Source organism: Miniopterus schreibersii, assembly GCF_964146895.1.
Source record: "Miniopterus schreibersii genome assembly, chromosome: 2".
Classification (NCBI taxonomy): Eukaryota; Metazoa; Chordata; class Mammalia; order Chiroptera; family Miniopteridae; genus Miniopterus; species Miniopterus schreibersii.
Window position 1 is genome coordinate 171,989,637 of NC_138102.1, and position 26,771 is coordinate 172,016,407.

Here is a 26,771-nt window from a genome sequence, read left to right on the forward strand (position 1 = left end):
AGATTCACTGGGGTGAGGGACAGTACCAGAGCTTCCATTTATAGTGATTTTTTAATCTTGTCCTTTAAAAAATTTCAATCTTTTGCATATGTTTTGTAATATAACAGAGCATTACATTTAGGTAAATTATAAACAAACCAGCAAATGTTGGAAGTTGTGCTAAAGTTTTCAGTTAATAGGTGTATGTAATCAAAAATGTGGGAGTTCCAGTGACCTCCAGGATAAAGCTCACATTCTTTAGTATGGAATTTAAGTCCCTTGTGAACTCTCTCCTTCATTTCTTCTGCCTGCCCCTCCTACCTAATTAACCAAATACACCAGTATGTTTCATAGCTTTGTTGCCTTTGTTTATACTATTCCCTCTGCCTGAAATTCCTGAAACCTCTCTCAGCCCCCCACCTTCCACTTGGAGGCCCCCTACTCATCTTTCAGGATTCAGCAAAGGAATGACTTCCTGGATGAGCCCTTTCCCAAACCTCCCAGGTATACCAGATGACTCCGCCTTAGGCTTTCACTGAGCTCTATGCGTGGAACCTGCAACTTGCTTGGAAGGATATTTATTTGCTTGACTTTATTTACTAGTTTGTACATCTCTGAAGGGCAAGGGCCATATTTTCTTCATCTTTTTTGTTCTAGCAACTAGTATGTCTCTAGCACCTAGTATGATTAGTGTTTCATAAGATTAATTATGCAAATAGCAAATGAGCTGTAAGAGTAGTACTATGAAGTGTTAAAATCTGTAGGCAAATGCAAAGAGTCATTATTACGCACTAACATTTGTTAAATTTTGATGGCCTTCAGTGGAATATCTTGCTGAAAAATTTTGCTCAGGCGATGTGAGCAGATTAATTCTAATTGACACTTGGAGGCATTGGCTCTCAGCCCTGGCTGCACATTTCAGCCGGGAGCTATCTTTTGATACCAGTGTTCAGGCCCTACTCACAGGAGTTCCAATTCAGTTGGTAGGGGGTGAGGTCCAGGCACCAGTGCTTGTTTGTTTTTATTGATTTTAGAGAGAGGAAGGGAGAGAGAGAGAGAAAAACATCGATGAGAGAGAGAAAGATCAATCTAGATAGGCTCCCTCTTGCACACCCCCTACTGGGGATTGAGCCCATGACCTGGACATGTGCCCTGACCAGAATCAAACCGGTGACCTCTTGGTGCATGGACAATGCTCAACCAACTGAGTCACACCGGCCAGGGCCAGGCACCTGTAATTTTTAAAAGCTGCCCAGATGGTTTTCATGAGCAGCCAGGGCTGAGACCACTGCTCTAAGTATCATGGGTAAACAAAGAAAGGTACCTGGGTAAACCTGCAGTTGTGAAACAGTCTTTAGTACTCTGTTTTTGTAAGGTTAGAATCCCTCCTTGGCTGGGGTGGGGACACACACACACAAACTGCAGTTACTTATTGAGACCGAACTACAGAGTCACTGACAAAAATGTGAGAGTTTAAGACTCCCCAGCATGGCTTCACTAAGAATATATCATGTCACAGAAACTGGAACAATTTCTTAAGAGGAATGTCTAAAGATATTGACAAAGGCAGAGTATAAACTTTTTGTGAGGTCCCTCATGGAGTGTGAGGGCTGGGCCAGGTGAAAACGTGCTTGCTGACTGTAATGAAATAAAAAAGGCCTTGGGGAGAAGGTGGTAGGGATTAATGGCAATACATTGTGTTGAGGTTTTTAAAAAGTTAAAAAAAAAAATATATGTATTTATTGATTTCAGAGAGAGGAAGGGAGAGGGAGAGATAGAAACATCAGCGATGAGAGTCATTGATCAGCTGCCTCCTGCACGCCCCCTACCAGGGACCATGTGCCCTGACCAGGAATCGAACCATCAACTCCTGGTTCATAGGCTGACACTCAACCACTGAGCCACGCCAGCAGGGCAATTGTGTTGAGTTTTAAGGAGACGACTTATAGAAAACTATTCTGAGAACTGTAAAGGATGACACATCTGTAAGGAGTTATTATTGTTATTAATGTTATAGTCAGGGTGCGTGGGCTCTATCTAAAAAACTCCCTGGGAAAGAAAGCATCTCAGACTACAGAGAAAATAAAAAGACAAAAGTTTGTTAAGTCTGATCCTGATTTTGCAACTAACATCTTTTCCCCCCTCCCTCTCTTTTTCACCTGGGGATTGTAAGAAAAGTGAGTGAGGCGTCAAATTAGCTTCAAACTGTGTCTCTGGGTCACAACTTTAGGTGAGCATCAGCTAATACTAGTCCAGAAGTTTCTATCAGGATGTTTTTGAAAAATCTTATTAGGATTTGTGTATATGCTGTCAATATACACCAATCTGTTATATTTTTTAGAGAATCACAGTGTCTATCTGGTAAAGAAGCCAATTTTAACTTGTGTCCAGGACATCAAGGCCTTCTGGATAGGAGTGAATGTTGGCATTGTGTACTGAATTGGGTATTGCTGCTTTACAATAGAAAATAATTTAGCTTATAACCAGCTGAAGTTTCTTTTGTGTTAAGAAAGAACTTGCTAAGCAAATTTGTGGTCAGCCAAAGGTCACCGAAGTTAATTTTTAAAATAAAACAAGTATTTTACAAGCACTTAAGTGACACGTGTTACAGATCACACCACTCAGGGACTAGCTACAAGGGAGTCTTATCTGTTCATTGAAGTTGGGCAGGCGGGGCCTCTCGTGGCAGCGGCTAGTTAGCCGTTAGGGTTGGGGTTAACATTTTAGAAAGTACAAACTGTATTTCTTTTATATCCTGCTTGATAAAATTCAGACTAATACCCCCTCAATAACTCCCAAATAATTACGCTTTGCATGTTCCACTTCCTAGATGTTCAAATTTATCAAGTTCTGTGTACACATTTCTTGGGGGCGTCCTCTCAAAGCAAATGGGTTCAAAGATTCCCTGGCAAAGCAGACACTTGGACCTCTTCAAGTAGTGCTGCCCTTAAGGCATGAAGCAAGGTCAACTAATGTTTTCAAATTGGTTCCTGACTTGAATGCGGACTACCGACTTGTTCTCAGATTGCGCACGGAGATCCCTGAATAGCCATTTCTACTCTGAATCTGATCTTTGAAAGAACAGTGATGGATGGTTTTGAGCAGCGGCTCCATTGTGAGAAAGAGCATGGGTGTGGGTGTGTGTTTGCGGTGCACCCCACAGGGGAGCCCGGGCCCCACCCCGGGCAGGCCTGCAGCTACATCTGACCTCTCTCTGTGCCAGCCGGGTCCTGTGGGCCTCCCTGGCTGGCAGGTGCTGCCACCCATCCAGACAGGTGTCCTGAGCCTAGCCCGACGGTCCCTCTGTTCCCGTCTTTGCTCCTCCGTGGTGGGAGTGGGAAAGAGGTGGTACTGGGTGTGGGCTCCAAGGAAGTCCTCTGACGTCAAGGCCATGCTCTCTCCTGTGCTTTTGTAGCTCCTGTACTTGTCCCTGCCAGCACGTATTACTATTATAACATTATTTGTGTAAATACTTATTTATTATCTGCCCCTCTCAGTTGATTATAAACTCCAGGAGGGCAGGGGCTGGTGTCCGTCCTATTAATTTTTGTAGCCTTACGCACGAGGCCTGAAATATGGTTGGTACTGAATAAATATTTTTTGAATGAATGAATGAAAAGCACAAAAATGAATGTATAAAAATGATCTTTGGAAATCTCCTAACGTCTAGGAAGAAAAATCAATCAATCACGGAGATCCATTTGGTCGAATACATCACTAAAAAACATATTTAAAAAATACGTAATGACGCTGAGAAGTGTTCAGAATGTAAGGTTAAGCGGAAAACAGTAGGATACAAAAATCAACACATGGCATGATTCTGTTTTCCTTTTTTGGCACAAAGAAAATAGTCGATTCTTAGAGTTTGCGTAGTTATGTTCTATAAAGCCGCCGGGAACGCTGAATTACCAAACACTGACTCACGGCTCCCAGGGGAACTACAGCCTTGGCCACACATTTGTCACCTGAATAATTTATAACTAATGTGTGTTCTGTTTAAAAGCACCTTTCTTGCCCTGTGTTGCCTTTCATTAGTGCGAACGTGCAGCTGACAGCACTCTGCCCCTAATCCGTTAGCGCGTCCCAGCCTTCCGCTTAGCGACACTGGGCAGCGCTTTGGCACTGTAACTGGGGGTCATTTTAAACACCGCAATCACCAAAACGGCACAAAAAACGAGAACCAAGTGGCTCTAAGCTGACTGTGAGAAGGACACTGTTTACGGCCTGAGAGCAGGGGCCCGGAGCGGAGCGCTGCCTGGCCCAGCCTCGGCTGGGACGCGTGCGGGTGACTCGGGTGTTCGGCTCCGCGTCCACAGCGACCGGGGAAGCGCTGTGAGAACTGATTCTGGGGCTACGGTCAGGCTCTGGTGTGTGGGTGAATTTGCAAGCATGGAATCTGTGATAGTGAGGACTGACGGACTGTACTCAAAGCCAGAACAAAACTGAGGGCACAGGTGCCCTCAGGGGAGTAGGATTATGGTGAGAAACGTGTGTTTTTTCTCTCTACAGTTTTCCACAATTGCCCAAATTTCAAATATGAACTTGTATTATTTTATAGCTAGAAAAATAAGCATTCTTTTTCTTATAGTAAGAATTAGCAAAATGCGATGGGCAGGACATACAGAAAGATTAGCAAAAGGTTATTTGGGCAGCTGTTGCATAGCAAGTTTAAAAATAAAAAGCCAAAACCACACTCAACTGTTAGTTTAAAAGGCAAACTGAAACATGATTTTGAAAGACGCATTGAACCCCCCCCCCCCCACGATATTTTTGAATGGCCAATGTGCTCTTTTGTAGCCAAGAGCAGGGCTTCCAACCGACCATGAGAAAGAGAGAGAAAATAAGATCCAGCTCTGCAAACAACACACCGCCGTCCGACGAACACGGCGCAGAAGGACCTGCTTCCTCTAGAAGGCCTTCAGCTACTCATCCCCCAACTCTGCCAGGTCTGAGCTAGATGCCCCTCAGCAGAGTGTCCCTTCTTTCACTGTGGCCCTTCCCACACTGTGCTGTGATGACCTTGGTATGTGACCGCGTTCCCAGCTGGCCTTGGAGCCTGAGAAGGCGAGGCCTGGAGCAGCTTCCTCCCTGGGGCGCTCCACCTGCTAGCACAGCCTTTGCCCAGGTGAGGCTCAGTAAGTACATGCTCACTATAGATGGGAGGGTCACCCCCGTAGACAGTGACTCCTGTCAGTTATCTTTAAATCTGAAACACCAAAACCGCATCCAAAGATGTCAAGCAGTTCAAATGAGAACATCTCATAGACTTAAAAAACGGACAAAATGTCTTATATTCAGGCAAACAGAGACCATGGAAATAAGGATCTGCCTCTGGATGGAAAGCAAATCACGTTCTTGTTTCCTTTGTCACCCTCACAATTGTACGTTCTGTTTAGCAGTCTTCTGGTGTGTGATTATGGGGGAGTACACGGCTATTTCTTGAAGTGTCCATAAACACAGAAAGGAGAGCGCAGTCCCGGACACGTGCTCCTGTTGGATCAGTCGGGTTGGGCTGGTTCATTTTCAGCCTTTAGTCTATTTCCTTAGGCATCTGAGAGTGTTCCAAACCCAGGGCTATTTCAAAAGCTTTCTGTTTGCCATGTGTGATTTTTAAAAAATGATCGCAGTATTAGTTTCCTATGGCTGCTATAACAGGTTACCACAAAATTAATGGCTTAACTCAAATTTATTACCTTACAGTTATGCAGATCAGAAGTCTAATCTGGGTCTCACTGGGCAAAGATCAGGGTGTCAGCAAGGTGCACTCTATTCTGGAGGCCCCTGGGGCAAATCCATTTCCTTGCGTTTTCCACGGTTAGAGGCTGCCTGGCTCCCTTGGCTCCTGCCTCTTCTCCATCTTCAAGGCCACCAACACCAGGCTGATTTCTCCTGCTCCCGTCTCTCTGTTCCCTCTTCCAACACTCTCTTCCATTCTCAAGGACCCTGTGATTACATTGGGCCCACTGGGATAATCCAGAATAATCTCTTTATTTTAAAGCCAACTGTTTAGCACCTTAATTCCATCTGCAAACTTAATTTACCTTTGCCAGGTTACCTAACATGCTCACAGATTGTGGATTTAAAGTGTGGACATCTTTGGGGCCTTTATTCTACCCACTACAGCGATATGCATGCAATTAGATACACACACAATCTAAGAAATATAATAAGTCATCTTAAAAACTGTGCCCCTATCCCAACTCTGCTCCCCCCAACCCCCCTTCCCCAGAAAATCTATCGGAAGAATCAAACCACAGAAAGAAAGAAAAAAAGAGTTTAAAAGTTCAAGTTCTGCTGCTGTTCTATGGATTTAAGCGATTTAGCTCCATAGTATCACGTGTGTGGGAGTTTATGTGTAGGAATCTAACTGCTCTTCAATGACTTCCATGAAGTCCTGCTCACAGTACGAACGTACGCGATCCTGTTATGATCTGCCCACTGTTTGCTGGAGCTTGTGCATGAAAATTGTGTCTAAAAGTTTTCTTCTTAATCATTTTTTTAGAATCTTCCTCGTTGGTGGACTCAGCCTCCGTGCACGGGATGTTTCCCCTGCAGCCTTGCGATGCGTCATCTTAATTGTCTGGCTGTTAACTGCCTCGTCACTTACCCACCGGTGTGAGACAGTCTTTAGCTCTTCATCTGGAGCAGAATTACAGCCTCTATCTTTAGACATGATCTATGCCGAGGATTATTCATGTTTGTAATTACAAATCTTCTAGCAGGAGCACAATTATTAAAAACCTTTGGAAACAATACTCTGTCTCACATCGCAGAACTTGCTGTGAGCGTCTCGTTTGGGTGTTTCTTTGGTTGCTCCAATTTCCCCCTGCACTTCAATTGCAGTTTAACATGGTCATTTCTCTCCCTCTTTCTACCTGGGTGTAATGGTTAGGTCTCCGGCTGTTTATTCTTAAATACGTTCCCCTCTGTTCTGAATCTTACCGGGCTCTTTTCTGTGGTTGCAGCCTAGGAGACAGCTGCGGCAACACTTGTCGCCTTATGGTACCTTGAGGGGGGGGTGGCTTCATCTCTGGGGTAGAACCAGGGAGGGGAAGAGCCGAGGGAACTCTGGAGATGGTTCATTTTAAGGATGAAGAAACTGAGGTTCTGAGAGGTTGAGTGAATTTGCTCAAGGCCACCTAGTTTCTCATTGTTGGGTTAGGCTCTGGAGTCGCAGGTATGGATATATTCAGGGGTATTTTAAATCTTAGCAACTTGAAGTTAAAACTGATTAACCAGCGATCTGGGTAACAGAGCTGGGCAGGAAGGGAAGCGACCCCGCAGGCTTCTCCTGAGCCACACGTTGTGTTAGGCGCTTTGTATCACGGACCATAGGCACATCCACAACCTGATGAGACAGGGATCGTTGTGCCTATTGCAACGGGGGAAAAAATGAGGCTCTTGGAAGATTAAGCAACAGGCCTGAGAACACACAGATAGTAACCTGACCTACTTGACTTCTCACCCCTTCTTTTTATAATTAGGAACAGAATAACAGACAATATTCTGAACCCTTGAGGCACGAGCCGTGTGAGCGAGTTTGAAAGCGTGAGTTGCAAGCATGGGCTACTTTTCGGGTGGCCTGGGAACCCGAAGTGTTTGGGAAAACGTGAAGACGATGTCAGAGACTGTGCCTCACAATATTTGCCGTTCCCTCAGGTCTGTGCAGCTGCCTCCGGTATTTTGTCCTGAGCAAACCTGACCTGGCTAAGCAATGCCACCCAACTGTTAAAAAAGGAAACTCAAAAACTAGGACGTAGGAAGCCAGAGTATTTGCTTAATACATGAATTTCCAACTTTAACTCTTTGAGGTTGTATTGTGCCTCCTGGGTGCACAGTGTTCCAAAGTGGTTCAGTTTGGCTGGTGGGATGAGCGGAGGGTTAGAGGAGAAAGGAACTGGAAAAAAAGAAAAGAAAAGGTGCTGTCAACGTCTCTAGAGAAAAGGAGACTGCCCGAGGTTGCCTGTCAGCGAATCAGAGAGCTGGGCCCTACAATGGGCTCTCTTCCTGAAATAACCAGAAACACTGGGCATCAGAGGCAGGAGTTAAATGACCGCCTTCGTATTCTGCAGTTCTTTAGTGTTTAGCTCTTTCCATTGCTGCTGCAGAACCAGAGAGATGGCCAGAGAATCAAGGTCAGGAAATAGCATGGAGGTCAAGGATCAGTTAAGGGGCTATCTGAATGAGTCCCCTTGAATTGCAGTAGGAACCCAGTATGCTTCGTTCTCAACACTGGGAATAGCATTATGTCCTGAAAAGTCAAGAGCCATGATGACGATGCTGGAACTAGAAACCATAGGTCCAGGTCCAGCGGGAAGGGGTGAGATTGTGAAAGGCTGAATTAGGGAATGGTTGTCTTTCAAGAGGGCATGGCGATGGTGTTGAGGGAGGGATGGAGTGAAAATAGCAAGTGAAGACGCATTGAGACCTGTAGGTAAGGTTTAAGTAGTAGCTCCCTGAGAGTTCAGTCTCATAATGACACGCTGAAGGACCCCTACCAAGATCTTCAGAAACAGCAGAGTGTCGCATCTGCCTAGGAAGGGGCATAGCTGGGGTCTTAAAGAAATGAGATCAGAGGTTTCAAAATCTGCTTTATCACAATGACCTCAGTTAATTAAACATTCAGATTTTAGTCCTGATTCTAAAAAGTCTGACTCACCCATGGGAATAACCCTCAGGGAATTGTGGCAAGGATTCTCATTGGAAACATCTGGGGCGGGTGACCCTGCTTCTGTAGTTGTGGGTATTTGTGGGCTACTTCTTATAGTGCTTCTGGAACGTCCTTCATTTGGTCTTTCCCAGCTCAGAGAGTCTGAGTTTCTGGGGCTCAGTGGATAGGGTCTCTGGGGGGACCGTGAACCCCCTGAAATTATACACAGAATTTCACATATACAGGGTGTCCCCAAAAATGTATACAAACTTAACAGCTGATAGCTCAATTGATGTTTCTTTCTTTTCAGATTTACCCCATTGGAATTAATAATTATTCAAAGGGTGTATACATTTTGGGGGGACGCCCTGTATGTGAGCTATATGCAAAGTCTCAAAGGAATCTCTGGTCCCCAAAGACTTAGAACCACCTCTTCAGCTGTTGGTCGTGTCCATCTCCTTTCTGGCCCAACCATGGGTGTGGGCCAGTTGCTTCCTGCCCAGACAGTCCCCCTGCCTTCAGTGGGGGGTACATTTTCTCCTTTTTTGGAACTTTGCATTCAACTATGACACATAGGACGATTTGGCAAAGACAGAAGTGAACCTCTGTGCTTCTATTGAAATTAATTTCCTTTGGAAGGATATGCCTGTGTCAGGTTTCACAGACTACTGCTGTCCCATTTTAATGAGCAACTTAAAAAAAAAATTTGTCCATTGTCACCAAAATCCTAATGTCCCCATTTTTTCCCCTGAAGCCTACCTCTTTGCTGAACTATTTAAGCAACAGCCCCAGTTGCTTTACTTGGCTTTTCCGGGTCCTCGGTTGCCCTCGTTGTGATCCACTGTCCACAGAACAAAGTCCTGACTCCTTGGCCTGGCATCTGTGCCCTTTACAATCGGACTATCTCCTGCTGTTCCCCTAATTGTTCCGTGTTCCCAGCTGACTGTGTCCCTTGCCGCTGTCCAAGCCCTGTCTGTGCCCTCTTCCCTCTGGGCCCACACGAGATGCCCTCCCTGTCCTGTCCATCTGTCACAGTTTTACTCTCGTCAAGGCCTTCCTCCTATCTACCCTTCAGCGAGAAATTTCCTCTTCTCCGAACACTGATCGTACTTGGTTCACATGGGCCTTATGGCATTTACTACATATTGAGTCATGTTTTATTATTCATGACGTGTTTCTCTTCTTCCTAGATTCTAAGTCCTTTCATAGCAGCGCCCATGTCGCTTTCAACTGTGTATCTGGCATGAGGTGCCCCAGTACTGAGCCTGCCTCAAGCCCTTACTAAAATTTGCCGAATACGTTGAAAACCTAGATATGGCTACATTAACTTAGAAAAATAACTCTGTTTATCTTTTGGTAACCTAAATTGGACAGTAGCTTTAAAACTGCATATAAACTACATTTATTCTTAATGAATTAGAAAAGGAGCCTGATGGCTTCATTGACATTTATACTGTAAAAAGATATTTATAACTGCATTTTACATAACACCCGTGAGTCTTGTTGTAGTGTTTTTATCTCCTTCGGACTGGTGATTATATTGAGGGGAGAGGCTAAGGGAGTCATCCAAGGCCACAGAGCAGGCAGGAGACAATCCTAGGGCTGGAACCCAGGCCTCCTGGGGATGTATCAGCAAAGCATAGCATTGACTGTGCTCAGAATGGACTGCAAATATGCTCACACACTGCCAAAGCCAATAAGATAATCCTGTGGGTCAAAAAATTTGGTTTAATGTGGACCGTATGGATAATGGGCTATTTGAAAATTTCTCTTTTGGCATTGCTGGCTTAGCTTTGCCTTGTTGTTCTCCAAAGACAGACATGCCTGTAAGTCTAGTCATCAGCCCTCCTGCAGGCACCTACCTCTGTCTCATGGCTTCAGTTTTCACTACTCTGCCAACCTTTCTAACATCTCGTAGTGATGGCCCCTCCCCTGTCTCCACCTCACACCTCTTAGGGTCTGCCAGAAGCTTCCACTTGGAGTTCTGCCATCACTTACACGCCCGAAATCTAACTCCAGACTCCTCACCCGCTCTCTGACAGAACTTACCTTGTTCTCAGTCTCCATTCTCACATTGCCATTCTAATTAGCCAAGTTCAAAATCATTGTTACCTTTAACTTCATTTTTCGTAGTGTATTCAACCGCTGAGCCACACCGGCCGGGCTCCACTGGTCTTTTCAATGGGATAAGATCTATACCCTTCATCCTGGCATACACCAAACCTCCCACAGTATGACCCAAATGATCATTTCACCTATTTTGTCTAATACTTCATCACAGTAATTCTTGCCCCGGGAAAACCCTTCTGTTCACTGTCCCAGAGTGCATCTCCCGCTGCCTGGCTTTGGTCCTCGGTTTACCTGTTTCTTTTTCTACTCAAACTCTTCAGATCCTTCTCATTTTTCTAGCCCATCTCATGTCTCATCTTTTTGGTAAGGCTCTTCCTGAGTATTTAAATTCACATCTCTTAAGTTCTTTGGTGCCAACTATCTATCTTATCAAGTCTTCCTTCGAAATGTCTATCATGTCCGCTGGAGAATCTAGAGGCTTTTGGGCAAAGATCACATCTTTCTAATAGAGCCCCTCACCTCACACGAATTCTTTCCTTTCTCTTTCCATCAGCACAGTTTATTCTAGGGGGTCTGTTTCTGTTGCCTCATCCTTAAACCACTGCAATCATCTTTGCCTGATTAATGTTTCCAAAATATCAAAGAAGCATGTTACTTCTCACACTCTTCCTCCCAATTCCACTGGCCTTTTTTATTTTATTTTTACTTTTTATATATCTTTACTGATTTCAGAGAGAGGAAGGGAGAGGGAGAGAGAGAAACATCAGTGATGAGTCATTGATTGGCGGCCTCCTGCATGCTCCCGGCTGGGGATGGAGCCCGCAACCCGGGCATGTGCCCTGATGGGGAACTGAACCACAATCTCCTGGATCCTAGGTCGGTGCTCAACTGCTGAGCCACACCGGCCAGGCTCCACTGGTCTTTTTAATGGGATAAGATCTATAGCCTTCATCCCGGCATATACCAAACCTCCCACAGTATGACCCAAATGATCATTTCACCTATTTTGTCTAATACTTCATCACAGTAATTCTTGCCCCGGGAAAACCCTTCTGTTCACTGTCCCAGAGTGTATCTCCGCTGCCTGGCTTTGGTCCTCGGTTTACCTGTTTCTTTTTCTACTCAAACTCTTCAGATCCTTCTCATTTTTCTAGCCCATCTCATGTCTCATCTTTTTGGTAAGGCTCTTCCTGAGTATTTAAATTCACATCTCTTAAGTTCTTTGGTGCCAACTATCTACATCTTTGCCACTCAAAGTGTTGTCATGATCAGCATGACCAGCAGCACTGGCACCACCGGGAAGCGGGTTAGAAATACAGAATCCAGGGCCCTGCCTCAGACCTGCTGAATCCGAATTTGCATTTTAGCGGCATCGTGGTGATTCAGGAAGGTTGAGACCCCTGGTCTCCTTCACTTAGATGCATAGATAATACTTAACTATACACTGATTTACTATATACTTATATGCACTCCTCAAGGTCCTTCAGCCTAGCAGCCTGAACTATTCCTTTTGCATCTCTCTCAAACACAATTTCATGGCAAAGTAGACGCTTAGTAAATAAATGTTAGTGTCCTCCCCTTAATTTTCCCATTAAGAAGAAAAAATCCCCAAGATACCCAGAAAGTGGATACTAGCCTTAGTTGGCGTTTTGGTGACTAGAAGGTCAATTGCTGCCACCTCAAGTTGGCAAAGCAAGCAGTGGCAGGTCTCCTATGTGACGATCTCTTTGGGTTCCTGCAGCGCCTTGGGGTCTCCCCCAGTAAGGCACCTCTCTCCCTGCGTTAGAGCTGCGTGCGGGCCCTTCTTACCGCCCAGACAGGGGCTCCTCGAGGGCAGAGACCGGGCCTTTGTCACTCACCCTTTCCGCAACAGCACCTCGCCCATCGAGAGAGCAGACATTCAATAAATGTTTATAGGTTTGAGTTAATAAATAAGTGAGTCAATAACTTGTTACATGACTAAATTAGAGAGATTAAGCCTAGGCCTCCGCTGGCTGTTTCTGTCGTCAGCCAGGGTTCGTTTCTCGCCACAGCCTACATCAGTGATTTTCCAGTGGTGTGCCGTGGCGCGCTGGTGTGCAGCAGGAGTTTTAAAACATGCACTACCTGACGATTTGTCAGGGGCCCTGCCCTCTCTTCCCTTAGGTTGTGAAATAAAAAAATGACAACAGCCGACACATCAATAGCTATCTGGTGTGACTGACTCAAAATTATACCTATTTTTTCAGTCAGATCGGCAAAAAATATATTTTTTGGCATGCCGCAGAATTTAGTAATTAGTTTATGTGCCACGAGATGAAAAAGGTTGGAGATTGCCGCTCTACAGGGTTAAACTGACAAGCCTCTCCCAACCAGAGACCTGCTTCGTTGTGTTCACTCCATTGCCAGCGTAGTTCAGTTTTTAAGGGCTGAAGATGAGAAATGCGAAGGCTGAAAGCAGAGACGGGAAAGAAATTACATAATCTCGGGTGAAGAGTGTATTACATCCAAACGGCAGTGGCTTAAAGGAAGCCTCAGATGAAAAGAACAGTCAACGTCTCAATACCCACATTACAAAGTGTTCTCCTCCACCAAGTTCATCAAACAAAAGGAGTGATAAGGTAAATGGCTCTGGAACAAAGTGGTGCTTGTGTAGCCTGACGGTACATGCTGGCTCATCATTTCATCTCGCGTCTGAAAGATCCATGAGGTTTCGCTGAGCTCGGTAGAGACGCGTCTGCTTTGCGGCAAATGTTGCCCATCAGCAAAGCGAAGAGAAATCTGGGAACAGTTAGTGTCACTGTATTCTTGCCCTCGCCGAGGTTCATGAAAGCTCAGAGAACACAACAGCACAACAGGGCCCCAGCTGTGTACGACCCCAGCATGCGCTTGTGTTGTTACTTTCTTCCTGGGAATGTGTCTTATTTCCGCCAACTGACTGTAAGGAGGGCGGGCATATGTATTTTGTAATTCTGTACATATTGACAATGCTCAGCATATGGAGCTTTAGCTCTATCTCCCCTTCATTTCCCCCCTTCCTTCCTTCCTTCCTTCCTTCCTTCCTTCCTTCCTTCCTTCCTTCCTTCCTTCCTTCCTTCCTTCCTTCCTCCTCTCCCTCCCTCCCTCCCTCCCTCCCTCCCTCCCTCCCTCCCTCCCTCCCTCCCTCCCTCCCTCCCTCCCTCCTTCCCTCCCTCCCTCCCTCCCTCCCTTCTTTCCAGTATTTATTGAGTGATTGAGGAAGAACATTGAAGTATTCTATTTATAAAATAGAGTATTTTATTCTAGTTGTAGTATATCTGCTGGGGGAGAAATCACCCATCAAAACAAAAACCCTTCTCTTCATGGAACACTCATTGTAGGGAGAGAAAAAAGACTATAAGTAAAATATATAGCTAGATCACAATATGCACTGTCGAAAAAAGCATTAGGGAAGGATGTTAGAGAGTTGGGGAAGTATATATAGTTTTAAATAAGGAGTCAGAGAAGATCCCCTTCAAGAAGGTGAGATTTATGGAAGGATCTGAAGGAGGTGGATTATGTTGCTACCTGGGGGAACAGCATCCCAGAGAGTGGATTAGCAAGTGCAAGGGCCACAAGGTAGGTGTGTGCTGGAATGAAGAGGGAACAGCAAGAAAGGTTTCCTGGGTTTGGAATACAAGGAGCTTGGAGAATGATAGGAGAGAAGACATCAGATCTTGCTGATATTGAGGAAAGCCTGAAGGGGGGTAAGGGTGGAGGCAGGAGGCCAGTTAGGAGACCTCTGCAGCGATACAGACAAGAGGTGACAGTGGCTTGGATCAGAGAGGCAGCAGTGGAAGAGGTGAGACGTGGTCAGACTTTGAATATATTCTGAGGGCAGAGCAGGTAATTGGATTTTGAGTATGAGAGACAGAAAGGCATCCAGGACCCAAGCATTCAAGATTTTTGGCCTGAGCAACTAGGAAGATGCAGTTGCTATCAAATGAGATGGGAGAAGGGCTGTGGGTGGAGACGTTTTCAGGGAAAATTAGAACCTTAGTTATAGCCATGTTGAGTTTGACATCTTTTAGACAAGTGAAAGTGTTGAGGAGGCAGGTGGATATTTGTGGAATGAATGGATAAGCAGGGTCTTAATAAAATGTTTTAACACCCTCAAACACAAATCAACATATTCCTCTAACTATTTCTTGAAATGCAAAACATTTGGGGAAGTGACACTGGAAGTTAGACACTTCTGACCAAGATCAGACCTGCCTGAATTCCAGACCTGGAGATCTCACTGTCTCCCCTTGAATGTTCCCTAGACTCTCAACATATCTAAAATGTCACTAGACCCTCAACATGTCTAAAATGTCCCTAGACCCTCAACATGTCTAAAATGTCCCTAGACCCTCAACATATCTTAAAACAGAACTCATTCTTTCTCACAAACCAGGCCTCCTTCGTGAAGGGAGTGAATGGTCCCAACAGGCACGCAAGCACGAGTCACACCTGCTTCCCTCCATTTCCTCATGCCTATGTCTCTGGCCAGCAAATCTTACCAATGCTACCTCCATGCCATCGCTAGAATTCACCTCTCCCCTCGACCTTCACTGCTGCTTTTTTGGTGATTGTGTTTTCATCATCTTGCACCCATATTTTACGTCAATCTCCTGCTTGATTCCCCAGTCTCTAATCCACCCTTCCCATAGCTCCCAGAATGATTTTCTAAAATGCAATTGTGGCCAGTGTGCTTAAAATTTTCTCAAAGGCTTCCTTCTGTCTATGAAGCCCCAAATCCAGAGCTTGGCCTACAAGGATCATCAAGACCTGGCCCTGCTTCTCCCTCAGATTTACTGCTACACACACACACACTTCCATCCATTAGCATCTTGAACCACTGGTAGTTAACTGATTTATTCATTCAAATTTTAAATATAAATGGAATGCTTCCCACGCTAAGCTCGGGGGATGCAGCGCTGGATGGGGCTCTGCTGGAACCACACTTTCTGGATCCCCTGGCCTTTGCTCTTTGATCCCCCAGCCTTGAACCCACCACTCCTCCCCCCTCCGCCTCACTGACACTCAGAGAACACCAACTTACCTTTAAGAGTCAGCTCACTTTGTTTCCTTGTATTAGCACTTTTCTTAATCTCCTTCTGTCTTCTAAAAATGTTTCCTCCCTCAAAAGGTATGACTGAATAAGTTAGCAGCTCTAGAAGTGAGGATATCTCTAAGTACACTCCAGGTTCAGTTCAGAATATTGTATTTTATACAGGAGGTTACAGCTCAAGGAATAGGGTTTTCTTTTTGATCCCAGGAGGTAGAAAAGCCTCCTTTTTCGGGCTTTGTAGGCTCCACAAATGGGATAACTAACTGTTAACTTGCTACAGAGGGAATTCAAGCGCACTGGATCACCCAGACAAACACTCCCGAATGTTTACAGATGAGCCTTAGGGGTGGCGATCCGATTGGAGGGCGGGGGTGCTCGGGACTTGCCTTGAAGCTGAGTTTGCACAGCAAGCTCACAATTTTCACTTAGATTAACATATATGCGGGACTCATAAAGATGGGGTTAAAGACTCCCTTTTAAGCCAACCCAGAAAGATGCAGAATGCCTGCCTTACATCCGCCTGTCCATACTTCCTGACGGGCCTTGCTTGCAGCTCCTAGGGGAGGCACATGGTTTGGGAAAGAAAAGACATGGGTATTCAGCACATGTAAATAGACGGGGAGGGGTAAGTGTGAGTACCAAGAAAAGTAAAAACCTTTCTCATTTGTCTGTACTTGTCACTTCAGGCTGTTTCAGTCTATGAGTGAGCCTTTTGCTCAGGCTGAGACATCCTGGAAACGCTGGTCCAACCTCTCTCTACATCTCTTCTTTCTTCCCTCTCTCTCTGTCTCTGTCTCCCCACCACTCTCAGGATAGTCACACATTTAGATGATCTTAGAAAGCTCCTTGGGGAATATCTATATTTTATCAATATGCAACAGCGCTAAAACCAACTATTCCAGAAAAAAGCCCCAAAACACCATCACTCCTTGTTTCTCTCCCTCTGATTGACTTACAGGCCGCGTGTGGCAGTGCATCTTATAATCGAGCCACACAAGTGAACCTCTGATACTTTCTCACCTCACGTCTGGTGTGATCAGGAGACAACAATCCGATCACCACTGTAGAAGCATGTTGAAGACTTGCGCAGAGTCACTCTGGCTACGACAAAAGTCACGGCCCCCAAGTGGCACGGCAGGGTGGGCCTCCCACGGTGCCTGCTGGCGCATGCCTGATTACACACGTGCACACACAGATGCACTCATCTAACATGATAACCATATTTATCTTTTCCTTCTGTACTGTACTAAACATCTGAACTTGTATTTCATCGGTGACTGTCAATCAGAGTTACAAAATCATGAATGTATTTATAAGCTATCAAGACTTTAAATACTTTATGAAGGACACCGTTTGCTGCACAGCAGAGCTAGCTCAGCCACTGTTAGTAGGTTTCATTTATTCAAAGAGATGCCTGCTCTGTTATTATTCAAAATATAGTCACAACTACATGTAGCTGATTATTTATGAATTTGCCACAACAGACAGATACATCAGTGAGGCATTTTATAAATTAAAACCCTATCAGAGTAAGGGGACTATCCTGATTTCTGGAGGCTCATGATTAGGTGGGGATTCTGAGGGCCTTGTTTAATTATTATAATGGCTTAATGACCCCTTTGGTTACACTATAACAAAAATTGCACAGTCAGTGACATGGGGAGGGGTGGTATACAGCGAACAGACAAGAAAAAAGTGTCGATTCTGAAGCTTTAAATTAGATTCCTATTGATTTGACATATGAAATTTCCTCGCTGTAAATATTTTCATGGTTGTCAGTCTCCATTGCTGCAGGTTAGCGATTTTATGGGCTGTGTACGGAGACAGATTAAACGCCAGGGTAGGGGCACAGCCAGGACCCAGCACTGACGACTTGGACCTAGTACTGAGGTTCTTCCCTGCCTCTGCTCCATCGGCTCAGGAAGCCCAGCCACAGGCTTCTGGCATGTCCCAGACACATGCCAGGCTCAAGGTAGGGTGTCCTGCCTCTTACCTGGCAGAGGCTGGGTGGCCTGTCTCTTCGCACAGCCCCTTAGCCAAGATTTAGACATCTGCTCCAAGGCCTGTCATCTGGGCAGGAGCATCTGATGGATAACAGGAGTCAGATTCATTTATTCATCCTGTCACTCAAAAGGTATTTACCGAGTGCCTAAGTGCCAGGCATTGCTCGGGGGCTGGGAATACAACAGTGATCCTGACTTCAGGAACCTCCATTGTGATGATTGCTTAGGTTCAAATCCTGGGTCTAACTCTTAACCTTGGGCAAGATGTTTTATTCTCTGAACTTCGGTCTCCTAATTTGTACCAGACTCCTGTCTGTTGGAAGGATTAACTGAAGCAATGTGTATAAAGCACCCAACACTGTGCCTGGCGCATTGCAAAGGTCAGTTATTTTTATTGTTGGGCAAAAGTCAGATGCTGGCCATATTTCCACCATGAATTCAATGGCTTGTGAATGTGACTTACTAGCTGAAATGACTCTGACTCTCTCTGCTTTTGAGTCTAGTGTGATGATCATCTGTGATACAGCAATGACCACACGACAATGGAAATGTCATTACTGTCTTCCCAACAAGGGTTTGCCCTTCAGATAACACCCATGAAATGAAGATCCAAGCTCCTTTCCCTTCCGGTGCTGAGACTAAGGATAGAAGCTGATTTTTTTTTTTTTTTTTTTTCTGAGAGCTGTATACACACTGTATGAGACACAAAAATGGAAAGAAAAAACCCCTCACAAGATAATATTTAGTTTAAATGTTAAAGCAGTGGCCTTGGGCCAAGGAAGTTTAAACAGTAGAATTGTCCTTTTGTCAGAATCCTGTCCTTGAAAGAACCCAAGAAAAGCACACAAGCATCTATTTGGCTATAAAAATCTAATTAACTATTGAACTGCATGATGTTCCTTAATGATAGAATTAGTTGAATCAAAAACCATGAGGCACTTTCAAGAGTTGAAATGAAGGCCCTAAATTGATCACCTAAATCATGCACTGTTTTATAAAAATGCCTGGAAACCTGTCCAGGCTGGAGCTTGGTTAGTAGCATAAATCACGCCGTCCCAGGAAGGACTGATTTGTTTTCCTAAGTTGGTAGCTGGTCCTCATCTTTCAGGGCGTCACCATGGTCTGTTTCCCATGGACCAGAAGCTATTCAAGAGGGTATTTGGGGGAAAACAGAAGGTGGCACCAGAGAGCTTCTGATGGAAGACACAGAAAATGCCAGTTGAAGCTCCATTCATTCCAAAGACATTCACCAAGAAGAGAAGCTGATTGAAAATGGGGTGCTGACACCAATGTGTCTCAGAGGGTTTGAGGCACACGTGGAAGAATCACCTGGAGAAGTTTTAAATGCCATTGTCTGTCCCTTACCCGCAGACCAATGAATGAGAATCGCCGGGTCTGGAATCCAGCACTGGTCTTTCTAAAAAAGCTCCTCCAGAGGTAAAAACACACACACACACACACACACACAAACCCCCACTGATTACGCCAGTAGCTCTCAAAGTACAGTCCCTAGACCAGTATCACCCGAGCATTTGTAGAAATGCAAGTTCTCAGGCCCCACCCAACCTACTGAATGAGGAGCTCTGGGGGTGGAACTCAGTAACTTGTGTTTCAACAAACCCTCCAGGTGATTGGGGTGCTCACTCAAGTTAGAGAACCAATGTCCGGGACAAGTCATGTCACACAAGGAAGTCAGAAATGCAGTGAGGCCCAAACGGCTCGGGGTGGAAGTCCACTGTGGAGCGAGTTCTCTGTTGTACTTACAGAAAAGAATTGAAAACACACATTCTCATTCCCACACAGCCTCTGAGAGGAGAGGGAACTCAGATTTTGCAGCTTAATCACTCTCAAAGCTCTCAGGAAGCAACCACAGACCTCTGGGTCCCAAAGGGCCATATGGTTTTTAAATAAACTGCAGAGACTAATAACGGAAAGCTGACTGACTCCCAGAAAAGACAGTTGGCCCTTGTACCTAGGAGGGAGGCAAGGGGAGAGGGTGAGGGATTTCCAGACCAGGAAAAAATAACCTAAAAAGAAAAAGACAAAAAAGTCCTTAAGACCGAACCTGGCTTTCCTTTTTCATTTCATGAGAGCAATGTCTTTGTTTTTTTGGAGGCACAGCACTGATATGTTAATAAAACTGAGTCAGGCCCCTTGTGCCGAGTTTTCAGGACGAGACGAGAACGCATAAGAACAAGTTCTAATGATGCGCCGGTTTTCTCACTGTCACACCAGCCCCAGAACGTTCCCCAGCGGCGCCCACTCTCCTGCGCCGGGAAACCTGGCCCAAGCTGCCGCCCGGGGCCGGCTGGGCTGCGCTGTGCAACCGGCTCTGCCCACTCGGGACGCGGGGAGGTTACCGAGCTTCTCCTGACCTCAGTTTCCTTAAGTCAGAAACCGCCCGGACCGACCGCAATGTTTCAGGGCTGGGGAGGGAGCCAGGTGTCACAGCCAGGCAGGGCAGGAAAGGATTGCTCAGACTCAGGGTGTCACCTCCCGGCAAGCGGACCCAATGACACTGAAGCTGAAACACTGAGACGTTTAGTTATCCAAGGTGGGCCAAACACTTGCAGTGCATTTTTTGTTGTTTATTTTAATTATCTTTTTCCCCCCATGCTCACGCACCTTGCAAAAATACTGCCTCTCCCAACCAATAATCAAAGTAAACCAAATGAACTGTTACAGATGAATCAGACACTAATAAGTAAAGAACCTCAACCAAATCCCAGGTAATTCACTTTGTAGGACAAAAATATCTTTTTTTTTTGCTTACTTTTAAGTACACTTTATGAGAAAACAAATACCACGTGGGATTGTTATTTTAAACAGAGATTGTATTTAGAGAGAGTGTCTGGTAAACTTTCTGGTAAAATAATTGCTATAAATTAGCTATTAATTTTATTCGAATGAAGGCTGTGTAATGCATTTTTGGAAATTATTGTACAGAGACATCTTCCAATACTTTATAAGATGGACTTCACTGGGCTCCGAGAGGGGATGGAATCCTACTCGGTGTACTTGTTATAAAACTGAGGCTACCCAATGACCCCGGCTCTTTCTATCTAACTAGACAGCCAGCTTTTCTGGATTTACAAAATATGAGATTTGGGGAAAGAAAATGAGAAACAAGGACACATAACTAGCCATTTGAAACTGGCATGCAAACCATCTGATCCTTACATCGCCTCCTGTCCCAGGTCCTGCTCATTACCTACTCTGTTCAATCCAGTTGTTACAGTCAATTACCGTCTTCTATTTTCTCTAATGGTATTTTGCTTTCAAGACTAGTAACAACTCTCTTCAATATATATTACATTTTTTTCATTTCTTCATACGAGTTCCATCACCTCTTTATTTTTTCACTATATTTTTCTATTTTTTTAAATCCTCACCCAAGGATATTTTTTCCATTGCTTTTCAGAAAGAGTGGAAGGGAGAGAGAGATCAATTAGTTGCCTCCCCCCCCCCCCCCGACAGAGGCCAGGGATTGAGCCTGCAACTGAAGTACTAGCCCTTGACTGGAATCGAACCTGTGACCTTTCAGTCTGGGAGCCGATGCTCTAACCACTGAGCAACCAGCTAGCGCTTAATTTCCCTGTTTGAGTAACTTGTTTTTAGTATAGAAATGAAATTGTTTGATTTTGTGTCCTGCAACGTTGTAGAATTCATTTATTAGTTCTAATTTTTATGTGTGTGGATTCTTAGGATTCTCTACATATAGATCATGTCAGCTACAGTGATAATTTTACTTCTGATTTGGATGCTTTTTCTTTCTTTTTCCTGTCTAACTGCCATGGCTAGGATTTCCAGTATGCTGTTGAATAGACATGGCGAGAATGGGCATTCTTGCCTCAGAGGAAAAGCTCTCATTTTCTCACCATTGAGTATGGTGTTAGCTATGGGATATTCCTATATGGCCTTTATTGTGTTGAAGTAAATTCCTTCAAGTTGATTTTACTGATTTTTTAATGTGATTCACATGGATTCAATTGAGTCTATATACTACACTAGGGCAAAGATGTATCTAGATTTTAAGATAAGGAACTTGTGAACTCCATTTGTGGGTGAGGAGTGAGCACATAAAACACACACCAACTAGGATGTAAGCTCCTGGGAGAGCAACTATTTCCATCTGTCTCATTTTGCTATATGCTCAGTCACTCTAACAGTGCCTGGCAAAGAGGAGATGACCAGTAAGTACATACAGAATGACTACACATGGGTGATCTCCTACGTGTGGGTGATAATCTGTCCCCACTGCCTGAAAGGTTAACCACTGTTGAGGAGACGCCACCTCTGGGCACACTATGACAACTGCTACAGCTGAGCAGCGGCATTCTTAAAGCCTAGGGGCCTCCAGAGGTTGGGTTTCAAAGAATCTGTTAACCCTTGAAATTATATGTGGGTTCTGGGGTGAAAGTCCCGATTTTTTAGTATTCACAAAGGAACGTGTGACCCTCACCCCAAATTTCAGAACTATAGTGTGTGACAAGAGTCTTCCCACTGTAAGAGTAATTAAGAAGCCCCGACAAACAGAAGCTTGGGTCAGGCCGACGTGGGTTGATATTTCAACTCTACCACTTGCTGGCTGGTGACCTTGATGAAGTTTTCAAATCATAAAATGGAGATGATATGGCAAATCTCTAGACTCAATATTTCAGTCTCTAGCCCAGCTGGCATGGCTCAGTGGTTGGGCATTGACCTATGAACCAGGAGGTCATGGTTCAATTTCCTGGTCAGGGCACATGTCTGGGTTTTGGGGTCAATCCCCAGCAGGGGGCGTGCAGGAGGCAGCTGATCAATGACTCTCTCATCATTGATGTTTCTCTCTCCCTCTCCCTTCCTCTCTCTGAAATCAATAAAAACATTTAAAAAAAATAAAAATTAAAAAAACCTCTGTCTCTAAAGCCCATAATCTTAAGAACTATTGTCTCGCTGTAATTAAGTGGGGCCGTGGATGTGGAAGAGCCTGCAGTGGAGTAGGCGCTCAGTAAATATTTATGAAAGCAATAACAAAAACAGACAAACAACCAAGAAGAAAACACCACTCTAGAGGTTCCTCTTTGATTTCAGGAATGTCCAAATTAAAACTATGTTTGTCATTGTGACTATATAACCAACTCCAAAATTTGGGGAAAGAGAGGGGGTAAACCGTTGTAAGTTTGGATACATAGGGAGTAAGGAGATTTCAGAAAACCTAGGGAAAGCTTATGATGCAGTTTAGACAGGGAACGGATAGCTAGGCTCACCTAACAGTAAACTGAAGGGTTGTGGGAGTCTCCTAGACTTTACGGACGGGATTTACTCCTGGGTCATTCTCTCCTAGATCTATGGAGCTCCCGTTCTGCTAGGATCCAGCAGGTGTCAGGGTCCTATGGCTGTTCCTCTGCCTGAACCAAAGGGTAAAGGACAAGCCGCCATGGAACAAAGTGATCCAGCTATTGCTCACCTGCAGAAAGGGGTGGCTTTACGGCTCGGCAGGGAGAGGAGGCGTGCCTGGCTCCTCCGGGTAATTTCGTGGTAGTGAGAACCAGGGGGATGATTCAGGTATGAGCTGTTTCATTGCACTGACCAGTGACGAGTTACAGGAATTAGGTTTACTTCCATTGAAACAATAATATTACTCATTGCTTTTGACCTTTTAATTTTTTCAGAACCTTTTATGGTTTTGAGATGTGTTTATCCAGTTGGGCTGGAGTATGAATGGTCCCATCTGCATTGCTGAGTCAGATTTGAGCAGTTTTCATCCAGTGGCTACCTTGTGTCAGGCCCGCACATTAGTTCATTTAAGACTCAGAACAACATTGTAAAGTGTCGGACTATGTCACGATCTCCTCTGATCAGACACAGAAACGGGCTCAGGGCAGTTATCAAGTTGAAAACATTGCCCATCTGTACACGGCCAATGAGTGGGAAAGCTGAGATGCCAGCCCAGGGCGTCTGGGTCCACTTCCTTCTGCACTTTACTATGTTGTGCATCCCTGTAACAGGATGGTAGTTTTTAAAATGGCATTCTGGCAGCCAGAAGGGGATCAAACAAGCACTCAAGGCAGTATTGCTAGAAATGGAAGTCTGGACTGGCCAAGAAATGCCTTTAATGCTATGTAATAGGAAGGCTGGAATTAGCTTGATACGGGAGTGTCTTAATATCATCTGCTCCTAAAATGCAGCCCAGGTGCTTTCCGGGACCTCCTCTGAGGAGTCTCATGGACTGTGGGTCATGTTAAGCATTTCCAGAGAACAGGTGAAAACTGTGTGTGTTCAATACTGTTCCAAAATGATGGGGGCACTGGATTTTCTTGTTTTATTTTATAAAGCAAATGTATGGGCACAAATAAAAGTTTAATACAGACCTCAACATTTCTCAGCATCCACTTTCCTTGTTTGTTTGTTTGGTAACATGGACATCTGTGTAAAACACCCAAGACTTGTACAGGGCAACAGTGAGAGGGAAGTGAACTTCTGTTGGGTACCTATCATTTACCGGTCATAGTTATATACTTTATCTCTTTAAATCTTGGGGAAACCCTGGTGTTTAATTCAAGCCGAGGTGCCTGTTCCTAAAGAGGCAGACTGGGGATATGGGTGGGGGTCAGGGGTCGGGGGTCGGGGGTCGGGGTTGTGGCAGGGCAGACAGGCATTCGGATGGGCACTTCCTAGAAGCAGTTACCCACCCGGAGTGGGCATCCTGAGTCCCGCAGACACTTCTAAGCATCTTTGGAAAAGCAGTTGCTTCAGTCTCCTCGATTATTTTTTTTTTTCCATTTGGTTTCAGAAAATGCAACAAAGAAATGGTGCCTAGGCTAACCTTTCTGGTGAGAGATATTTACCTTAAAATGTGACCTTGCGCAGGCAGTGGGTTTTGAGTCAAAGTGGAGCCCGTGTGAAATAGGCTGAAATCGAGCCTGGCCAGCCGCTCGTCCTCTTTTGCAACTGCGAAGGTATTGATTGAATAGGCCCGCCACGCTGCAGGGGCGGGAGGAGAGGCCGGGGACACAGGCTTATATGAAACACCCCCCAAAAGCCCTCAGAGTCTAGAGGCACATTTCTGATAAAGACTGGAGAATGTGGTTTATGTAGCTACCACAAAACTTCACCAGTAAAAGAAATGCACGCTGCTCAGGAAACCATCAAGAGGGAAGCATGGAAAGGCTTCCGTCGTCATTTCGATAAACAGGAGCCCAATCCAAACTGATAAAGGTTCTCAGCTAGAAAAGTTGTTCATTTGTAGTTTGGGATTTAAAGGCTTTTCATTCATTTATTTCTGTTTTGTTTTGCCCGAAAGTAATTAGCTACTCGACCTATTAAGGAATTCTCTTTTCATGTCCTCAAAGTCAAGTCAAAGTTGAGTAGTAAGAAAATGTACAGAGAAGTCGAATGAAAAAACTGACATTTCTCAATCAATCAGTGAAAATGTCAGCACGTGAGAGCATGTTTAGCTGGGGATAAAACAATGGGAATAAATAATGTAAGCAAGAGAGACAGCATCCATGGCTATTCACAGTGTGGATTCACTGCTGTATAATGAAATTCTGAGAGGCAAAGGTTTAAAGTGAAGGAAGGCTGTCAGTTCTAATGCTTGAAAATTCCAGCAGCAGCTCACAGAATATTTTCAGGATGCTTTCTGCGCCCTAAATGTAAAACTTAACGTTATTTTATTAAGAAAAATCTCGTTCAATCTCTTGAGAAATTTGCATTTCACTGCAAAGAGGGAACACAGCATCCTTGGCTGAGCTACTTTCTGTAGACGTCAGCGCCGTTCTGTGGTATATGATTAGCACATTCTAAAGGCGAAGATTCCAGAGTTTAAATTTAGTTTTGAAAAACTGAAAGCATTTACCCATTCGTATATAAACATGAAAACGCAAGCTTCACTTTCAGTGTGTTTAAATGCCATATATTATAATGGAAACTCTACAAGATGTGATCACCAAGATCTGATTTCACATTTAAAAATCAGATTTAAAGAGAGGCTGGTCCACAGTTAGTGAAACAGTCAGATCTGACACCCCAAATGGCTGTCATAAAAGGACAAAAATCTCTTATGCTTTGAGGACAGTAAGCTACCATTCTTGATGGATACTGTAGGTCAGTAGAGATTGGAGAATCTAAATATAGGAATAAAGTGTTAATTCACTCTAAAATTCCAATATTAGAAGTAGCAAGTGATACTTCATTTACATGTAGTATAGACATATAGACATTATTGGTAGCTTAAAAAAGAACTTGGTGACTGATAATGGAGAGATTGATATAGATTCAATAGTATTCAAGATACAGTTGTAATTGATGAGCTCATCAAACTAGGGTACCTTATGGTGTATGGGAGAGAAGTCAAATATCTATAAAGATCTTAAATTCCCATACCAGGAAAAGTATAGAACAATTTGTTTTACTCTATTTTATATCTTTATATTTAAAGTAGATTTTTTCATAGACAGCAAATAGTTGGGTATCGTTCTTTTAAAATTTAATCAAATTTTTGCCTCTGAATTTACATTTAACGTAGTTATTGATATAGTTGAATTTACGTCTATTATTTTGCTATTTGATTTCTCTTTATTTCATCTGTTCTTGTTCGGCTCCCACTCAGTTTCTGTTTATTTTGGGTTAATGGAATATTTATTTTAGTATTCCATTTTATCTCCACTATTGACTTATTAGCTATACCACTTGGTTTTATTTATTTATTTTTAGTTCTTGCCTTAAAGTTTACACTATGCATTTTCAGCTTATTGCAACCTGTCTTCAGTTAGCATGCCACTTAACGTATAACATGACCCTTACGACACTGATAATCTTATAACATTCCTCCATCCTTCACTCTCTTATCATACATTTAACCTTTATGGATGTTAAACTCATGACACATTGTTATCATTTTTGCTTTAAACAGCTAAGAATCTATCCAGTAAATTTTTAAATGAGAAAAAATTATTTTATATTTACCCACAGATTTACTATTTTCAACCCTTTTCATTTCTTTGTGTGGACTTGTCTATCTGGTATCATTTTCTTT

At 44.1% G+C, this 26,771-nt stretch overlaps 1 protein-coding gene across 7 annotated transcripts in view; it reads right to left on the bottom strand.

Moving 5' to 3' along the window:
• ANKS1B (ankyrin repeat and sterile alpha motif domain containing 1B) overlaps positions 1-26,771 on the bottom strand; it is a 694,015-nt gene that overhangs the window by 171,655 nt on the left and 495,589 nt on the right. The window lies entirely within an intron of this gene.